General features: G+C 39.8%; 1 protein-coding gene and 2 non-coding genes across 6 annotated transcripts in view; 2 read left to right on the forward strand and 1 right to left on the reverse strand.

Annotated features, from left to right (window-relative positions):
• Positions 1–19504, forward strand: part of m1ap (meiosis 1 associated protein) — a 60780-nt gene that overhangs the window by 20717 nt on the left and 20559 nt on the right. The window lies entirely within an intron of this gene.
• On the forward strand, positions 5608–5679 carry trnaa-cgc (transfer RNA alanine (anticodon CGC)). The gene has a single exon. It is a non-coding gene; the product is annotated as a tRNA-Ala (tRNA).
• trnaa-ugc (transfer RNA alanine (anticodon UGC)) lies at positions 6052–6123 on the reverse strand. Its single transcript has one exon. It is a non-coding gene; the product is annotated as a tRNA-Ala (tRNA).

The raw sequence follows: 19504 nt of genomic DNA on the forward strand, positions 1-19504 counted from the left end.
GCTTCAAAACTTGATGTGTTGTGCTGTATCTTACTAATATCTCAGTCTGTGTTTTTCTCGCTGTTTTTCTACGGGGTGCATAAAATCTTGATTGGAGCGGCTGTTGACATAACTTAGCATATCTTTGATTCTGGTACACTTTTAGTTATGTCTAAACTAAAGTCTGTATGCATCATTACATAAAATATATGTATATCTGAAACTAAAAACTAAGCTGAATAGCACAAATCAACTGACTGGAGCAGTCTTAGCTTTATAGGAAAAGGAGTTTGCTGCTGTTCTGCTGATTTTTGGCTTTACGAAACTGTAACAGTGTTACGGGTCTGTTATGTAATGGTGATTTGCTGTGAGACACAGTATGACTTCTTTACAGCATTTCAGAGCTGTGCTGAGTCTGTCTTCTAAAGCATAAAGACACTGTGAGTAAAAGAATTCAGCCCAGATAAAAAATTAAAAAATAAATTGCACCTCTCTGTGAATCGTGGAGTTAGCTGGCACATGAATGGCTTGACTCAAAAATAGACATTTCCAATTGTATAGTTTTCTTTGGAAAAAAAATACGCACCTGACAAACAGTTTGTACTTCTACTGAGTTTCTTCTCCTATCTGAAGTATCTCTATGCAATAGCTTGCAGCTATTGGCTTGTTAAACTAAATACACTTTAAAACTCCCTTAATGGAATGTGACACCTTTTCCCCACTGAAAATGTCATCATTTGGTATTTTATAGTCTCACATAATGATTCTGAACAGCTCATCTCCTGCTGTTCCTCAGGGAATCCCAGCAGAGCCTTTTTACTTTATAAGATTCTCACTGGAGAGAGCTTTTTGCTAACTGTGCTCAGCAAGACACTACATTCAGAGAGTGAACACGGACTTATTATTACATATACATGCATTTCTTAATTCTGCAATTATAGCCACATACATAAGCTTCTGTCAGCCTCTGATTGTGTGACAGCACCCTGATGAAGGGCTGCCATTACACATGCACAGTGATTAATTATGCTTTTGTTTTTTAAGTGTTTTTAGTTCGGCGTTGGTGAGGTGATTAAAGCCTGTTTTTAAATGTGTGATTAAAGGAAATGGAGATGCTGGAGATTGTTCCCCATGCCTCATACAACAAGCACACACTGTCACTGCTGCCCCCTTGTGCCACATGCCTTTGCTGGGTAGTGTTTCCTTCCCTCGTCTGCAAAACAGACCAAAGAGAAGACAATAAATTCAAGCTTGATATGCTGGAGACTGATTCAACTAATTGTGTAATTAATTTAACTTAAGAGATGCTGAAAGCTTTAAATATTAGTGGACAGCAGGGTGAATTTCACTGTTTTCCTTGCTGATTATATATATATATATATATTAGATTTGTAGTCAAGACCGCCTAAACCAAGACCGAGACAATACCAAGACCAGAGGGTATCAAGACCCAGACAAGACCAAGACAGACTGAGTCAAGACCAAGACAAAATCGAGACGAGACCAAGACCAAGACAAAAAAGTCTTTAAACTGCAGCCTGACACCCGTAAACTGCTTCGTTTACGGGTGTCAGGCATATTTATGTGTTTTTGCGATGCACTCGCGCAGCCCTCCTCACCGCTGCCTACTGTCTCACTCACTTACTGAGAGGACAGACGCTCGCTCCACTTGACTGTCGCGTCGCTCACCCTCTCTGTTTTTCACATAATGATATTGTCCTATATGCTCGCATGTGATTGGCCACAATATAGAGGGATTGGAGCATAGCTGAGCCACTGTGTGAGAGCTGAGTAGCGAAAGGAAATTAAGTGAGGAGCCGGCTCTCGCTGAATGGGAGTCGACTCTTCTGATTCACTACAAAGCACTCTCTAAGCACGGCTCTTGGAGCTGATGCTTTTGCGCATGACACATTATCAAACGTTACGTTGTGTGTCAGGATACTGTTGACTCCAAATCTCCCGACCACTATGTCGATCTGAGACAGCAAGACCGAAACAGCGAGACCAAGACAAGACCGAGGGATCCGAGATCAAGACAAGACCAAGACCGTGTAAAAGACCGGTCTCGAGACATCCAACTCTAATATGTATGTCTCTTTTTCCAACCTGTCTATTGAGTTAGTGACATTATCATTTGTGATATTTATTTTACTGAGTTGTTAATCCCATGAGTAGTTTCTCGCCTTTTTAATTGCAAATCAAAGATGCTCGACAAGTGTGCTCTTCCTAGAGCTTGACAGATGTGTCTCTATCAGCGCAGCAGGATGTTTAATGCAAGAACACGTATGTTGCGATCCTTTTTCCAGCAACATTTTGCTCTTTTGCAGGGCAGAGCCATTCAGCTATCGCTAAAAACATCTGAATTACAATGCAGTGCTGATTTTTAGACCTTAAAATGCCATTGCAGCATATACAACAGCAGAGACTGATTGGGTCATTGTTAATGCCTCTGTTGTATATTAGTGAATTATCTGGAAAGTGACGAGGGCACCATACACTTACCAGCCACTTCATAACTTAGAATTTACCAGTTCCAGGTTGTTCATCTTTTCTTTGTTTTAATTCTTCACAGATTCAACAAGATGCTGGAAACATGCCTGAAAGATTTTGGCTCATATTGACATGATAGCATCACACAGTTGCTGCAGATTTGGCAGCTGCAATCATGATACAAATCTCTCGCTCCACCACATCCCAGATTTGCTCGATTGGATTGAGATCTGCTGACTATGGAGGCCGTTTGAGTACAGTGAATTCACTGTAGAAAGCAGTTTCAGACTGAGTTTTGTGAAGTGGTGGATCGAGCAGCAGTTTCTTAAAATACTCAGATGAGCCCCTCTGGCACTAACAACCATACCATATTCAAAATCAACATTTTCTTTCCCATTCTGATACTCAGTTTGAGCTTCAGCAGGTTTTCTTGAGCATGTCTACCTGCACTAAGCTGCTGCCAACCTCTTCTGTTCACATTAAAAAGCGATGAGGTTGGAGACCGAACCCAGGACCTCATACATGCAAAGAAGGCACTCTACCACTGAGCTACATCCCCAACTCTGCTTATACTCAATGTCTCTTTGTCCTGAGCTTCACTTTTTAGCTTACAGAAACGTTGCAAAAGCGTTTGACAAGCTATTTTCCAGTGGCCACGATACTCACTTGTGCAGTAACTGGCCTAAATTTTTTCAGGCACACTTGTCTGTGTTCACCACGCTAGTTACCACCAAGTTGGCAGCTCTGAGAGGCACTGTGCTTTCAGCGAAGAAGGTGAAGTGTGGAGCTGAAAATTGTTTTGAAAGATACTAGATAAACACTGACACAAGCACTCCTCCTTCACCTCCACTCTACACTTTTTATTGGATGCCACAGTCGTAGTAAATTAGCACATACCAGGGAATAGCTGTGTTTTAACCATAAAAGCAGTATTTTATTTTTGTAGCCTGTTTTTTGAACTTTTTGAAGTTTTAACCTTCACATTTATTTCTGAGCTAAGAACTGTGGCTGATAAATGCTCTACATAAAGGTAATGCATTCACACAAATATTGTGTAGCTGTTTTGTTTATGTGACTGAACACAACTTTTGTGTTGCTTTTACACTAGTCATTTAAATCGGCATGCCAAACTGTGCTTGTGTATGTGTCAGATTTTAACATCTTTTCTCATTTACAATTTGCCTGATGATAGAGTTAAGTCCTATGAAAATCCATGTGACGCAGGCTTCTTGAGCTTCTCTGAAAATCCCTTTCAAATGGCTGACAAAATGCGTTTCCTTATCGTCATATTTTGACAAAATACTCATTCAAACAGTTCTAGTCTTTTGCACATCACTTCTGAGCTTTGTCAGAGCATTTATCTTATTCAAATATAGAATTTTCAAATGCTTCTCGAAGTGACAAAACAACCATTTCACCCACATTTAGTCCCAAAATCCAGCTTTCAAGTGACAGCCTTTATTCAACTAAAACACCATCCACAGTGTGTTTGTTATGGATTGTGGAGGTTGTGTATTATCCCGTCATTGATCTATCCTCCATTCCTCCATGCATTAGTCTCACATCAATAAGCCTCTTTATTGCTTCTCTGCTGTAGCTTGGAGGAAAACCTATTTTCTCACACAGACTCCCAGGCCTGCACCCAGGTTCAGCAAGGAGCACATAACCCTATCACTTTAAAAATATATAGTTATGGTGTCAGTGAGGGAAAAAATGTCAACATTGTATAAATTAACATTATTTTATGAGTTTTTACAGCCTTTATTCCTGATTATAACTGTTCAGATGCTTCAGAATTTTAACCATTTACTTATTAGTTTTTATTATGCTGTTAATGTTTTTTGTTGTTTTTGTTATTTTCATTTTTTAATGAAAAAAAACCAAAAATGCATTATTTTATGTATATCAAGTATTACAGAGAAATCTATACATATATATAAAAAAAAACATCAGCCTGGTAAAGAATGCCCAGCAGCAGCTGCACTTCCTCCGTGTCCTGAGGAAGAACAACTTGGACCAGACGCTGCTCCTCAGTGGAGAGCGTGCTCTCCTACTTCCTGGTTTGCAGGGGCCACAACTGAGAACAGGAAGGCTGTGCAGAGGGTAATTAACACCACCCAAAAAATCATGGGCTGCCCTCTGCCACACCTGAAGGTCATTGCCAGATCCTCCTGTCTCAGAAAAAATACACACAAGGGTTTTTTTTTTTTTATCTTTGCTTTGTGCGGTCAGCTTTGTATTCTTCTAGGAGAAAGATCTTAGATTTGTGTCCTCATTAGGGATTTGTGTTGGTGTATGGGCTTGTAGCCTCAGGTTTATATTGTTAAATGGTGATAATGAGACTGTGTTTCAGCTATTTTAATGAGTAACGTGAAAGTAATACATCGAGTAGTATAACAAATTACTTTTTCCCGGGAGTAATTAAGAAACATACTACATTACTTTGAAGTAATGTGTAATATGTGTAATATATGTAATAAGGCCGGGGTCTTTCTGTGTGGAGTTTGCATGTTCTCCCCGTGTTTGCGTGGGTTCTCTCCGGGTACTCCGGCTTCCTCCCACCGTCCAAAGACATGCAGCTTGTGGGGATAGGTTAATTGGATAATCCAAATTGTCACTAGGTGTGAATGTGCGGATGAATGTGAGTGCGAATGGTTGTCTGTCCCTGTGTGTTGGCCCTGCGACAGACTGGCGACCTGTCCAGGGTGTACCCCGCCTCTCGCCCTATGACAGCTGGGATAGGCTCCAGCGCCCCCCGCGACCCTGAAAAGGACAAGCGGAAGCGAATGGATGGATGGATATGTAATAATGACTTTTGAGTGAAGACTGATCACAACTAAGGGAGGAAATAAATTTGTAATTTATTTATTGCTGCTTAGCAAAGATGGTGACTCACAACAGAGCCAATGAGAACCCAATGACAATCGATAAGAAATCGAATCAATGAGGATAATGGAATCAAAATCGCTAAATTCTTATCAATTCCTATCCCTAGATATAACAGTGGTGACAATAAGATTCAAAATTGATACTTTGTTATTATTTTTGTAGGGGGTTCACTTAAAAAAAATCAAAGTCAGGATGTGAGAAGACAAAATGTCTTTGACATAAAAGCTGCCATAACAAAAGCAAGGCGAAGGGGATGTAGCTCAGTGGTAGAGTGCATGCTTCGCATGTATGAGGCCCTGGGTTCAATCCCCAGCATCTCCAGTTTTTCAGTCCTTTAATCAGCTTTAGACTGTCAAAATATATACAATTTTCATATTCACCGGGGTTAAAGTAATACAACATGAATCGTCATCATAACTACCAAATATAAGTTGATTCTCTTATAGTATGACCTGAGGCTGAGGTCCAATAAATTACAATAATTTGTGAGACCCAAATGTTAAGGCAGTCACTACCTTTTAACAACAGTTCTTTTTAATAAAATGCAGAATTAAGAAATAGAGAAAACCAACTTCATTAGCATGTCATGCCAATCAGTATACTGTGTTGGTGACCTATATTACTACAAAGCAGGCCTAACATATAGTTTATCACAGCAATGTCAATCCAAAGCTACTTACAGCATTAAAAAGTTGGAGATGCTGGGGATTGAACCCAGGACCTCATACATGCAAAGCATGCGCTCTACCACTGAGCTACATCCCCTTGTAGCAGGTACCTGATCCCATAATATTATCCCGCTGTTTAGCCTTTGGTTGCTTGTGAGATGGTCATACAAGAGGTTAAACTGTCTTTTATTCTTTGGACTACAAATGACTAGTCTGGATGTCCAGTAACTGAAGATGAACAGGTGATACATATTTTGTATTTTTGACTGTTCTTCTAAAAGTCCTAGCTCAAAGTCTCCGCACTAATTCATCCAAAAGGTGTTCTAGATGGTTGAGGTAAGGACTCTGTGCAGGCCAGTCGAGTTTTTCCACACCAGATTCGTTCATCCATGTCTTTATGGGCCTTGCTTTATGCATTTGCTGTGCAGTTGAGTTGGAATAGGAACGAGCCATCCCCAAACTGTTCCCACTAATCTGGGAGCATGAAATTGTCCAAAACACCTTGGTATGCTTAAACATTAAAGAGTTCTTTTCACTGGAACAAAGGGGCTGAGCCCAGCTCCTAACAAGCAACCCAAAACCATAATCCCACAAAAGCAACCGCCAAACCCAGAATCGTCTATCCGATTGCCAGATGAAGAAGCGTGATTCATCACTTCAAAGAACACATCTCCACTGCTCTAGAGTCCAGTAGCTTTTATCACTGGATCAAACACTTTGCAATGAACGTGGTGATGTAAGGCTTGGATGCAGCTGCTTGGCCATGGAAACACATTCCATGAAGCTCTCTATGCACTGTTCTTGAGCTAATCTGAAGGCCATGTGAAATTTGGACATCTGTAGTAATTGACTCTGCAGAAAGTTGGCGACCTATGCGCACTATGCACCTCAGGTGGCCTACCATCTTGTGGCACTTTGTTAAAATACCATTAACTGGCTATGGAATATTCATAACAAGGAAATTTTACAGCTGGACTAGTGGCATCCTACCATAGTACCACCCTGCAATTAACTGAGCTCCTGAGAAGGACCCATTCTTTGATAAACCATTGTAGAAGCAGTCTTCTGGAACAAACAACTGTATACCCACATAGTTTTCATGACTGTCTACTGTGCAGTGATGCAAGAGACAAATTCTTCTCAATAAATCATTTTCATGTCATTCTCAAAGAGACTATTAGTACGACCATTACCAACTCACCACTGAGGAGCAGAAACTCATTAAGAAAATGGTCACTAATATTTTTTTATCATTAGCCCTGGTATTATTATGTTAGGTGATAACTTTAACCCTAACCTTTTTTCTAACCCAAGGCAATCAGAATATGTCATTTTTGTTTTTGCTCCCCCATGTCTTGACAGTCACGGATCAGAGAAAAGAAAAATCATTCTGACTGACGCACATTAAAAATATATTTTTTTGCCTTTCTCTAAAATGTAAGAAAACCATTTCACACCAGACTTTTCCATCTCCCTGTTAGTACAGGGAGTCTTGAGTTGTAGCGATAAAAAGCCTGTTACATGGCTGGGGATTTTCTTCACCTTGTCAAATCATCCCATAACTACATGTAATTTTACATCTATAGTGTTGACAGCTTACTGATCATAAGCAAAATAAATTAGACTTTGTTTCAATGTTTGAATTTCCTATAGTTCCTTCTTAAAAACACTAATATGACTATTACTAATGTATATGTTCGATTATAGTAATGAAAATTATTACTAAATTAAAACAATTCATTTAAAAAGCATTAAGTCTCTTTGGTCTCTTTGTGCTTTTGTGTTTTGGGGTTGTTGGTTTTTTTTCCTAAGACCTCAGAGCTGAAGGTAGAAGCAGTCTAAAAGCAGTCTCATATCTTGGGCAAATAGCTCTTTCAAACTGACACCCTGTCAGCGATTCTGGGATCCATCTCTCAATAGAAAAGGATTATAGCCCATTATATCTCCCCTAATCCTCTCTCTCCTTTTCTTACCATCTCTCACTCCCCTGTCCTTTTCATATCTTTCTCACTGTTCACAAAACCACAGTGCTACAGCTCAGTCTTTTCCCCTCCAGATTTTTGTTTTCTTTTGCTGTCTGTCCAGTTTGTACAAGTGATAAGAAGCTTTTATGGGGGACAGATGACAGGTCTTGTTTTTAGGCCTAAAGGAACACAGAACTGTGTGCGTTTGTAATTCTGTTTATATGTCTCCGTTTTTGCAGGTTGTGTTGTTGCTTGTGTATTTTTAGATTTGCTTATGAATCATCATACACTTTTGGGTGTCCTATGTGCAAATATGTCTAAATGACTCATGAGTCTTTCTTTGAACCTTTCTCCAGTCTGTGTGTGTGTGTGTATGTGTGCACATATTTATATATATTACAAGCATGTGTGGTCCTTCCCAGTGTTAATTTTCACTTTTCTTTTAATCATACCCTTCTGCCTTGCTCTGTCAAAGCGTAACAGAAAGATGATAGGACTTTTTACCTCATTTCTTCTCTTCTTTCTCCAACTACCTATTTACTTTCTGCTCCTTACCACCTCCCTTTTCCTCTTTCCCGTTCTTTTTTGGAGGAGAAAGTTTTGTCTCTAACTGCTGCCCCTCCCTCATACTTCTTGCTTTCTGTGAAATGGGATACTTCTGTGAAGTATTCCATTTCTTCTTTCTTTTTATCTTCTTTCACTTTATCTCTCTTGTATTACCATAGATTTACGATGTATTAACCTAGATTTATTGTGCCTCTCTGCCTTAACCATCTGTGATTTTTCAAAAAGTGGGTCTGCTCAGATTAAAACTAAACTCCTTTCAGCAAAACGCTACTTTCAGTCTATAACTGTGGAAGATAAGCTGCAAGGGAATTCTGCACTTTGTGCATGACAGGATGAAATGATCAGCATATTAATGCTACAAAAAGAGAAGTATGGCAGCATGTATACAGTCAAGGAATCCTGTCCACAGTCTATACATTCTGCATCAGATTACAATTATATAATGTCCTTGTACTTGACCGTTTTCAGAGGAATGTTTTTTTAAATTTCTAAGCCACTTAACACTGAACTATAAATCATTCAAACATAAAAAAAGAGACCTAACTCCAGGGATCTACATAAGACAGACAACTTAGCAAAGAACCAATTTTAAATTTTATCTTTAGGCACTTTGTTACTAGTAGTCGGTTGCAAAAGCATATCATTTTTTCCCCATTTTGTTAGTTGCATCTATGAAAAATACTAAAGAAAACACAGTTTGACAGCAATAAGAGAATATTTTTTGCGCCAACGAGGTAATTCCCAAAGAGTTATTAGCTGAAAGTCACATATCTCAACAGGAAGGAATGCTGGTTTGAGCGGTCCCACTCGTGGGACTAATAAAGGTATATCTTGTCTTATCTTGAGTCAAGGGGAAAGACCATCTCTGAGTCGAGGAGGGGGCCTAAGGGTACATCTAAGGGTACATCTTTCACCATCTTACAATGCTGTGCTTACAGCTTTTCTCTAACTATCTGTGAATGGTACTCACGGCCATTGATCAAATGCTCACAATAAAAGGCACCAGATGAATCATCAACTTTCGTACTGAAGTGTAAGACTTCAGTCGAAACCTACATACACTGTGTTTGGTCATGCCAAAATAATTAATCCGATTGGATAGATATTTTGCAGGATATGGAAAGAATACTTGAAAGTGGACACTGTATCTCTGCTGTTGGGACATCCGAGTCGGGATAATATTACTGATGGCATCTTTAATAGACTTTACGATATCCCTGCATATGCTATAAGGAAAACATTTTTTCTATCTTGGATAAATGACAAACCCCCAGCAAAACAATCTGGTACATAATTCTTATGGAATACTTTCCTATTGAATATCTGACCTGCCTGCTCCATTCCTCAAGGAAACTCTTTAGAAGAATTTGGGTTCCATATCTTCGTTTCACGAACTGTGGTGGGTGTTCTGTATTGTGTAATCACATTAACTGTTACAGTGCCTGGAGTATGTGCTGTATGCCTTGTTATCGTTGTGGCTGCCACCTCGGATAAGAAATGCTCTTTTTGTTTAGAAGTGTTTTCCTTCTCCTTATTTGCCTCCTTCAGAACACTTAAGCCATTTCCACACCCCACACAGTTGCACTTGGATCAGCACACATCCCACAAATCCATTTCGAGTCGCAAGAATAATAACTGTGAAAATTTTTGTCCCTTGAGAGGAGGATTATAATCCACTGGCCCACAGTCAAGAATTATAAAAAGAGTAAGGCAAGACTTCATCCTCAGGGCTCACAATGAGTCATATTTCTTGTATTACATTACAATGATAATATGAAACTTCATCGATCCCCAGAGGCGACTACTCCCCTCAGTTGGCTTCCTCTGTACAAGAAGTTAATACTAATATAAAAGAAACCTGTGAGCTTTTCTATCGATGCCTTAGCAAAATCGATGCTTGGAGATGCTTTGCCAGAAATGATGCTTGGAGATGAGGCTATGTTAACTCTGGTCATTTGGAGTTGTGAAGAATGTTGTCCCTTCATCCTGATGCTATATGTTAGGTCACATGAAGGAGTTCTAGTTGGGCAGGTAGCCAGAATTATTTTTTTTTAATGAAAACATAATTTGGTATTCCGTCACTGACAGACGCTAGGGCACTGTTAGCATTTTGTCATTATGTATAAAGGTGGTTAGGAAGTTGACTAGGGATCTAAACGTCATTCAGAAAGCTTCAGATGTTCTCTGCAGAGACAGCAAAGTTAGGAGCTCAATGTTAATGAAACCTTAGGCTACAGTCCCATACACTGGCTGGCACAAATCCGTATCCTAATGAAGGAAAACATACAGTCTTTCTTTTAGTGTTTAACTTTGAAAAAAAAGTAATATTCATATTTCTATTTCTCAAAAGTTGTAGGCTGCGACACCATTACTGGGTTGTACTGTAACTGTACTTATTCAAGAGGTCGAAAGTTGGAAATTTGCAACTGGAAGCTCCCAATGAGAAATGTATAGCCCACTTATAAAGAGCAGACCAATATAAAACAATCCAAGATGGCGGAACTGAATGTAAACAGTAGTAAAACTTCACATCTGCACTGCCACTGTTGTGTATTTTTGACTCATTAAAAAGTTTAATATGTGCATTGAAGGACATATCCTGGTCAAAAATGACTCCAAGGTTCCTCACCGTGTTACTGGAGGCCAAGGTAATGCCATCCAGAGTAAGAATCTGGTTAGATACCATATTTCTAAGATTTTCAGGGCCGAGTACAATAACCTCAGTTTTGTCTGAATTAAGAAGCAGAAAGTTAGCGGCCATCCAGGTCTTTATGTCTTTAAGACATTCCTGCAGTTTAGCTAATTGGTGTGTGTTATCTGGCTTCATAGATAGATAGAGCTGCGTGTCATCTGTATAGCAGTGAAAATGTATGCTATGTCTTCTAATAATACTTCCTAGGAGAAGCATGTATAATGTAAACAGAATTAACCTCAGTGTGTGAAGAGGACTCTCCATTTACATGCACAAATTGGAGTCTATTAGATAGATATGATACAAACCACTGCAGCGCAGTACTTGTAATACCTACAGCATGTTCTAATCGCTCTAATAGGATATTATGGTCGACAGTATCGAACGCTGCACTGAGGTCTAGCAGGACAAGCACAGAGATGAGTCCACTGTCAGAGGCCATAAGAAGATCATTTGTAACCTTCACTAAAGCTGTTTCTGTGCTGTGATGAGCTCTGAAACCTGACTGAAACTCTTCAAATAAGCCATTCCTCTGCAGATGATCTGTTAGCTGTTTGACAACTACTCTTTCAAGGATTTTTGATATGAAAGGAAGGTTGGAGATTGGCCTATAATTAGCTAAGACTGCTGGGTCTAGAGATGGCTTTTTGAGTAAAGGTTTAACTACAGCCAGCTTGAAGACCTGTGGTACATAGCCGATTATTAGAGATAGGTTGATCATATTTAAGATCGAAGCATTGATTAATGGCAGGACTTCTTTGAGCAGTTTTGTAGGAATGGGGTCTAAAAGACACGTTGATGAATTACAGATACAACTCCACTTGAGACATACAAACCATGCCACTCAGTTCTATTTAATGCTGCACTACAGAGTCAAATGTGAGAGTCTGGTATAAATTAATTTTTTCCACCAAAGCACCTCAACAAGGAAACTGAACAGTGAAGGTATTTCTGATCGGGTCACTTCTTGAACCTCATACAGCTCACTCCAACTCAACTCTGAGCTGTTAATAAACACCATTTCTACACTTTTGTGTAGTTGGCTCTGTGTAAAAACAACTTTCCACCAAACCGTTTCCTTCTCAGCTACTATTTCAACATACCTGCAGTCTTTCACCCGAGGGTCTTTTCTCCCTCACAAACTTTTTTCTTCAGTTTCTCCCCGTCTCTCCCATTCAGTTCATTTTCCATCATAGTCAGCTAGTTCAGTTTAGTGCATTGTGGCTAAATGTGCACAGAGGTCCTCCAAAGGAAACCCCACCCAGACCTCCTGAGAGACGCACACACTGTAGCCATCGCAAAGCTTTCACCAAGAGAGAAAGCACATGCTTAGATAATTGTGTCTTTAAATGCGTACAGAGGACAGAAGGAGAGAGAAACCTTTTTTTTATTGTCTGAAAATCAGAATCCGTATTTTTCTTTTCACTACACACAGACATCGGCAAGGTCAGGCGGTTCACACCACTGTATTAGCAGAGTAGCAGGTGGCCTCACAGATGGAGACTGGTATCACCGTTCACACCAGTATATGGTGTCTATTAGTATCTTGCTGAGATTGGCTGGTTGCTCAGGTTCATGGTCACGCTAAAATACAAAAAATCATTTATCTAATCTCTCCTAACACTTCTGTCTTCATTCTTCTAGATCTTTTTAAATCATTTTAGCCCCACCTGTTTGAGAAAATAAATCTACAGTTTCTATTCATGAAAGGAAGCCTCTGGTAAAACATAGGGTGGGGTCCCACATCATTTTCCTGTAGTTGTGGTTTGCAGACACGTGCAGTATTTTGGCAGCCAAAAGAAGCAGTTTCAGTTATCTTCTTTCTTTCTTTCTTTCTTTCTTTCTTTCTTTCTTTCTTTCTTTCTTTCTTTCTTTCTTTCTTTCTTTCTTTCTTGGGTTCACACAAAGTTGGAAAAGAGAATGTCAAAAGAGTGAGCAGAGAAAGAAAAAAACAAGGTTACTCAAAGTGGTTCACAGCAATTAAACACCATCCTCTATCTACCTGCCACTGTCTGTCACTGTCCTGCTCCATCAGTCACATCTCGCCTCTGCCATCAGCTCCATCAGGACTGGAGGCAGAAGGGTGCATAACCAGACTTAAAATTCTGATTGTGGTTGAAAATATAAGGCAAAGTAAAGGATCGTGTTGTTTTCTTCTTTTTTTAGCATCTGCTCTCATTTCTTTGCTATACCCTGTTGTGTAGGTCTGTTCTGTCGCCCCATATTTTTTCCTGCCTGTTTTCTTTCACATGAAGCCACATGTGCTTATGGTCCTCTATGGTTTGAGGACAGAAGTGTGTGGGTGTCACTGAGCCTCTTTCAGACATGCATTCATGCAATCTAAACGGGCTGGTTTCATGTCTGAATGAGCACCCTGGTCATTTTTCTGTACAAGTCACAACAGCAGGCACGCACAAGATTACCACTGCACATGTCTCTCAAGCTGTTTGTGAGTAGCTCACTGAGAAACTGGAGAATTCCCTAAACAGAAATACCATCTACATAATAACATTTATCCTGACCAATTTGTTTCTAATTTGCAGTAATATTAATAGATGGTTGTTTCCAACATTCACGCCTGAGTTTTCTGAGACATTACCCAGCATAAATTGTGCCAGATTGGACATTAAGCAGTGATAATCCTTCCAAGTCCCATGGACAGAGTCAGTTTAATATCAGTTGGAATCCATATAACAATATTTGCAGTCATATATCCCGCCCCCTGCACACTCCATCCAAAGAACACCCTCGCCTGAACCAAACAAAGTATTTCCAGTAATGAAAAAGCATCTCTAAGGGTCAGCTTCCTGTTGTGTGCTGTGTGTATAAAAGGGCAGCTTCGGACAAAAGTGAGGTCTCTGTCTCTCAGCTTGTGTGCAAGGGTAAGCACAGCTCTCTCACACCCTGCAGCACTGTGCAGCACATACACAGGCTGACCTTTCTTGTTGTTCCTATGCATAATTGTATATGAGAACACAAATAGCAGCTTCTTGTCTGAGATCAAGTTTTTTTTGTAGTGAAAATATTTCTGTTGTCTTCTGCATGCTGCACTCTATTTGACATTGCCCAGATTTTCTATATGAATACAGGGTGAGATGCACAAACTAAATGTTCGTGTGGTTGTACTTATTTGGGGTCAATGCTATGGGTTCCACAAGGTTCATCAGTGTTTAGCCCCTATGGTAAATGTTGTGCATGCACTTTTACTCCCTCAATCACTGTCAGGTGCATCTCACCAAAACCAGCAAGGAACAGAATGACAGAATGACATCACTTTGACACATGCACACAAAAAACAAAAGCAGTTTTTTGATTCCTGGAGCTTTTTAGTGTTTTTTTACTCGTTATTAGCTGTTGTCATTTTTAGGTCTTATAAAAAGTATGCTTTGAAGGAGATTATTTGGTGCATCATCTTTTCTGGTTTCCTTTCATTTCCTCTAACCCTCTTCTCTCTTATGTGCCTCCATGAAGTGCAGTCTGCAGAGTGCTTCCTCTCCTCTGTCCTCTTGTCTTTTTCAAGTGCTTCAAAGAAGTCACCCAGCTGCCATCCTCTCTGGCTTTCTGTGTCTTTCTCTTCCAACTAACCACCTGCTATTTCCAGATTCTGCTTGTAGTGAGGCAGTTGATCTTTTGCCGTCACTTTATTTCCATCCATTGGCCATCTTCAGTGTACCATGGCTGGTTTGGAAATAAAACCAAAGTTTGTAGTTTTCTATGTCATTCATATACGTATCCCCTGGTTTACATAGCTGTGAATAATATCCTTGGTTTCAATTTGAATCTGGTTCTCAGATTTATTGAACTGGGATGGGAACAAATCTCTTAAGAGACCTTACAGTCATGGTAAAAACAAATTGCACCCTTTTTCAATTATAAGGTCTTGTGTATCAGGACTTAATAAAAAAAAATCTGGTCCTGAGCATGGCTTAAAATTAAGTAAATACAACATCAGATAGCACACCGCATGGAATATGATACTGTCGATATTTATTCAACACAAACTAAGCCTATATCGTCAAAGTATTTACTTTATAGTAAGTGAGCAGTTGGGGTGTTTTCTCATAGACTTCTATGCAGTCTGATGTTTTTGCAACCTGACAAGTCTCCCTCTGGTTGCCAGTGGAAAGATTGCAAGCTTTAACACTTGACTGCTAAGATTCATAGGCTAAGTTTTTTTCTGTGGTAGCTCCATCTGACTTAAGTATATCTTGGTGCTAATTAATGTAGCATGTTGTGTTCAAATATTTTTCACGTTACATCCACTTGCAAATAAATTCTCCAGAATCCTGTAACACACCCAATCAGCCATCAAATATGAATAGTCCTATTATTCAACCAGCTCTGTAGTATTTCTTGTTCTGGCGCTCCCTTTTCTCTCTCCCTTTGTTCTTCCTCTTAAGATGACAGCTAGATAACAGGGCTGTTCTTCCCCCTCATCCGCTTGTACTCTTCAAGTGTCTGTCTTCCTTAATTGTCCCCATGACCGCATGGCTTTAACACAAATGTCTGTGAGGCAACTGGGTCACACAGCGGCTGGTTTGTTGAGTGCCCGTGTTTCAGACCATATGATCAATGTCCTATTTGTCACAGTCTCAAAGTACATCAGTGAAGTATTCATCATTAACGCTCACACAGACGTACTGACAGAGGACAGAGTGGGTGCTGAAACAAGGATGTCAGAGGGAAATTCCACAGACAGACGTTCATCGACCCTTCCTTTATGTTTATGTACATTTATCAGAGTTCATTTCAGGTTGTTGCTCATAGCTGTAATGCCTCCTCTCTATATTAATTTGATAAGAGTTCAAACAAAACATACTTTTGAGTTAAATGAAAATTATTGCTTACTTAATATCATTTTGAAGGAAACAAATTAATAGAGGTAACTCTGTGATAACTATGTTACTGTTATTTGTATGTAACTGTTAAACGAATGAAATTACTTATTCAAAGCTTATTACTTATTAAAAGTAGTGGCTGTGGCTCAGGAGGTAGAGCAGGTAATCTACCAATCACTGCTGCTCAGTCTGCATGCCAAAGTATCCTTCGGCAAGATATTGAACCACACGTTGCTCTTGATGCATTTGCTGGAGTGTGAATGTTAGAAATAGAAATAGTATTCACAAAGAAATAAAAAGCAGAAGGCACGACTTTAAAGATAAAAGCAGTTCAAAGTAGATTGGTACAGATTGGTACATTGTGCTCATAATATGAAGGAGATGGTCAGCACCAACACTCAGCTAGCCTGTGGTGTTTAAATGATGTTTAGTTGGTACTGAAGTGTTACTCCCGCCAGTCACCATGCGGACAAGTTCTTTGTTTACAGATGGCTTATTCCAAGCTCACCAACAGGATCACTCAGCATTGTCATCGTGAGAACTATTAAAATAAAGCAATTGTATATAGAAACATCAGTTTCTTAAACATAAAATGATAATTCTCTTTTAGCTTGTCTCATATATCCAGTGAAAATGAAATAATTTAAACCATTATGTGTGACAGGGTTTCCAAAAAACACTGATGGCAAGATAAATCCAGCAAATATAAATGTACATGTTTTACATGGAAACTCAAATTAACAGAGACACATTGAACGCACCTCATTGACTGATGTAGCCAAACAGGAAAGCATGTTCATCTTGGAAGCTGCACTTCATACCTCACAATAAGCGGCTCATTCAAAATCACAAAAATGTTTCCAACAAATATAAAACAAAGAACGTGAAATTAAATCACTGTCAGTTCCACTAAATGGCCCAAAATGTGCCAAGATTTCTTTAGCTAACAGGTGCTGATGTAGCCTTCTGCTGCTGTAGCTTCTGCTTCATTCCTATTGTGGGTTCAGAGATGCTCTTTTGCATACCTAGCTGTAGCATATAGCTTTGAGTTATCGTTTCCTTCCTATCAGTCCAAAGCAATCTGGCCATTCACTCAATTAGTTGACATTTTCTCCCTTTTGGACCATTTCAGACCGTTCTCTCTGGACTGTAGAGATGGTTTTTGTTGGAAAATCCCTGTAGATCAGCACTTTCTGAAATACTCAGCCCAGCCTAGCTGATACCAACAACCGTACCACATTTAAAGTTATTTAAATCTTCTTTCTTCCCCATTCTGATGCTCGGCTGAAAAAAGCAGACATTTTATTCACTTAATTAACAGCTATTAACCACAGTAGAATACACTACACATAATTTATGTCACCCACATGCATCAGGTAATTATCTGGTAAATGATTAAGTTTTAAAAAAACCCTCTCAACTTGACTCCAGAGATGATATCTCTGTGTTGGTTATTTTGCTGCAGTCATTGTTTTTGAAGCAAAGAATTGTCTATGTTTGGGAATATGGGATAATAATTTTGATAAATGTACAGTGGGGCAAAAAAGTATTTAGTCAGCCACCGATTGTGCAAGTTCCCCCACTTAAAATGATGACAGAGGTCAGTAATTTGCACCAGAGGTACACTTCAACTGTGAGAGACAGAATGTGAAAAAAAAAATCCATGAATTCACACGGTAGGATTTGTAAAGAATTTATTCGTAAATCAGGGTGGAAAATAAGTATTTGGTCACCTCAAACAAGGAAAATCTCTGGCTCTCACAGACCTGTAACGTCTTCTGTAAGAAGCTTTTCTGTCCCCCACTCGTTACCTGTATGAATGGCACCTGTTTGAACTCATCATCTGTATAAAAGACACCTGTCCACAGCCTCAAACAGTCAGACTCCAAACTCCGCCATGGCCAAGACCAAAGAGCTTTCGAAGGACACCAGGAAAAGTATTGTAGACCTGCACCAGACTGGGAAGAGTGAATCTACAATAGGCAAGCAGCTTGGTGTGAAAAAATCAACTGTGGGAGCAATCATCAGAAAATGGAAGACATACAAGACCACTGATAATCTCCCTCGATCTGGGGCTCCACGCAAGATCTCATCCCGTGGGGTCAAAATGATCATGAGAACGGTGAGCAAAGATCCCAGAACCACACGGGGGGACCTGGTGAATGACCTGCAGAGAGCTGGGACCAAAGTAACAAAGGTCACCATCAGTAACACACTACAACGGCAGGGAATCAAATCCCGCAGTGCCAGACGTGTTCCGCTGCTGAAGCCAGTGCATGTCCAGGCCCGTCTGAAGTTTGCCAGAGAGCACATGGATGATACAGCAGAGGATTGGGAGAATGTCATGTGGTCAGATGAAACCAAAGTAGAACTTTTTGGTATAAACTCAACTCGTCGTGTTTGGAGGAAGAAGAATACTGAGTTGCATCCCAAGAACACCATACCTACTGTGAAGCATGGGGGTGGAAACATCATGCTATGGGGCTGTTTTTCTGCCAGGGGGACAGGACGACTGATCCGTGTTAAGGACAGAATGAATGGGGCCATGTATCGTGAGATTTTGAGCCAAAACCTCCTTCCATCAGTGAGAACTTTGAAGATGAAACGAGGCTGGGTCTTCCAACATGACAATGATCCAAAACACACCGCCCGGGCAACAAAGGAGTGGCTCCGTAAGAAGCATTTGAAAGTCCTGAAGTGGCCTAGCCAGTCTCCAGACCTCAACCCCATAGAAAATCTGTGGCGGGAGTTGAAAGTCCGTGTTGCTCGGCGACAGCCCCAAAACATCACTGCTCTCGAGAAGATCTGCATGGAGGAATGGGCCAAAATACCAGCTACTGTGTGTGCAAACCTGGTAAAGACCTATAGTAAATGTTTGACCTCTGTTATTGCCAACAAAGGTTATGTTACAAAGTATTGAGTTGTATTTTTGTTATTGACCAAATACTTATTTTCCACCCTGATTTACGAATAAATTCTTTACAAATCCTACCATGTGGATTCATGGATTTTTTTTCCACATTCTGTCTCTCACAGTTGAAGTGTACCTCTGGTGCAAATTACTGACCTCTGTCATCATTTTAAGTGGGGGAACTTGCACAATCGGTGGCTGACTAAATACTTTTTTGCCCCACTGTACTTTAAGTGATAGAACCATATCTAACAGATGACTAAGACTTCTAAAATTATAGACCACATCTACAAAATTAAGATCCAGGTTATAACATTTGTGTCCTGTTCTTCAGTGGTGGGGAAGTTAAATGGCTTGTTTTGCATAAAATTTAAAATGTTGCATATAAATGTTCATATATATGTTGTGATTGCATTAAAGGAATTTAAATGGCTAAATATACAGGACATAATTCCAAACTATTGATGTGCATAGTAGCATACTTTAAAACCCCCCATTTGCATGAG

Source organism: Astatotilapia calliptera, chromosome 3 (genome assembly GCF_900246225.1).
Source record: "Astatotilapia calliptera chromosome 3, fAstCal1.2, whole genome shotgun sequence".
Taxonomy (NCBI): domain Eukaryota; kingdom Metazoa; phylum Chordata; class Actinopteri; order Cichliformes; family Cichlidae; genus Astatotilapia; species Astatotilapia calliptera.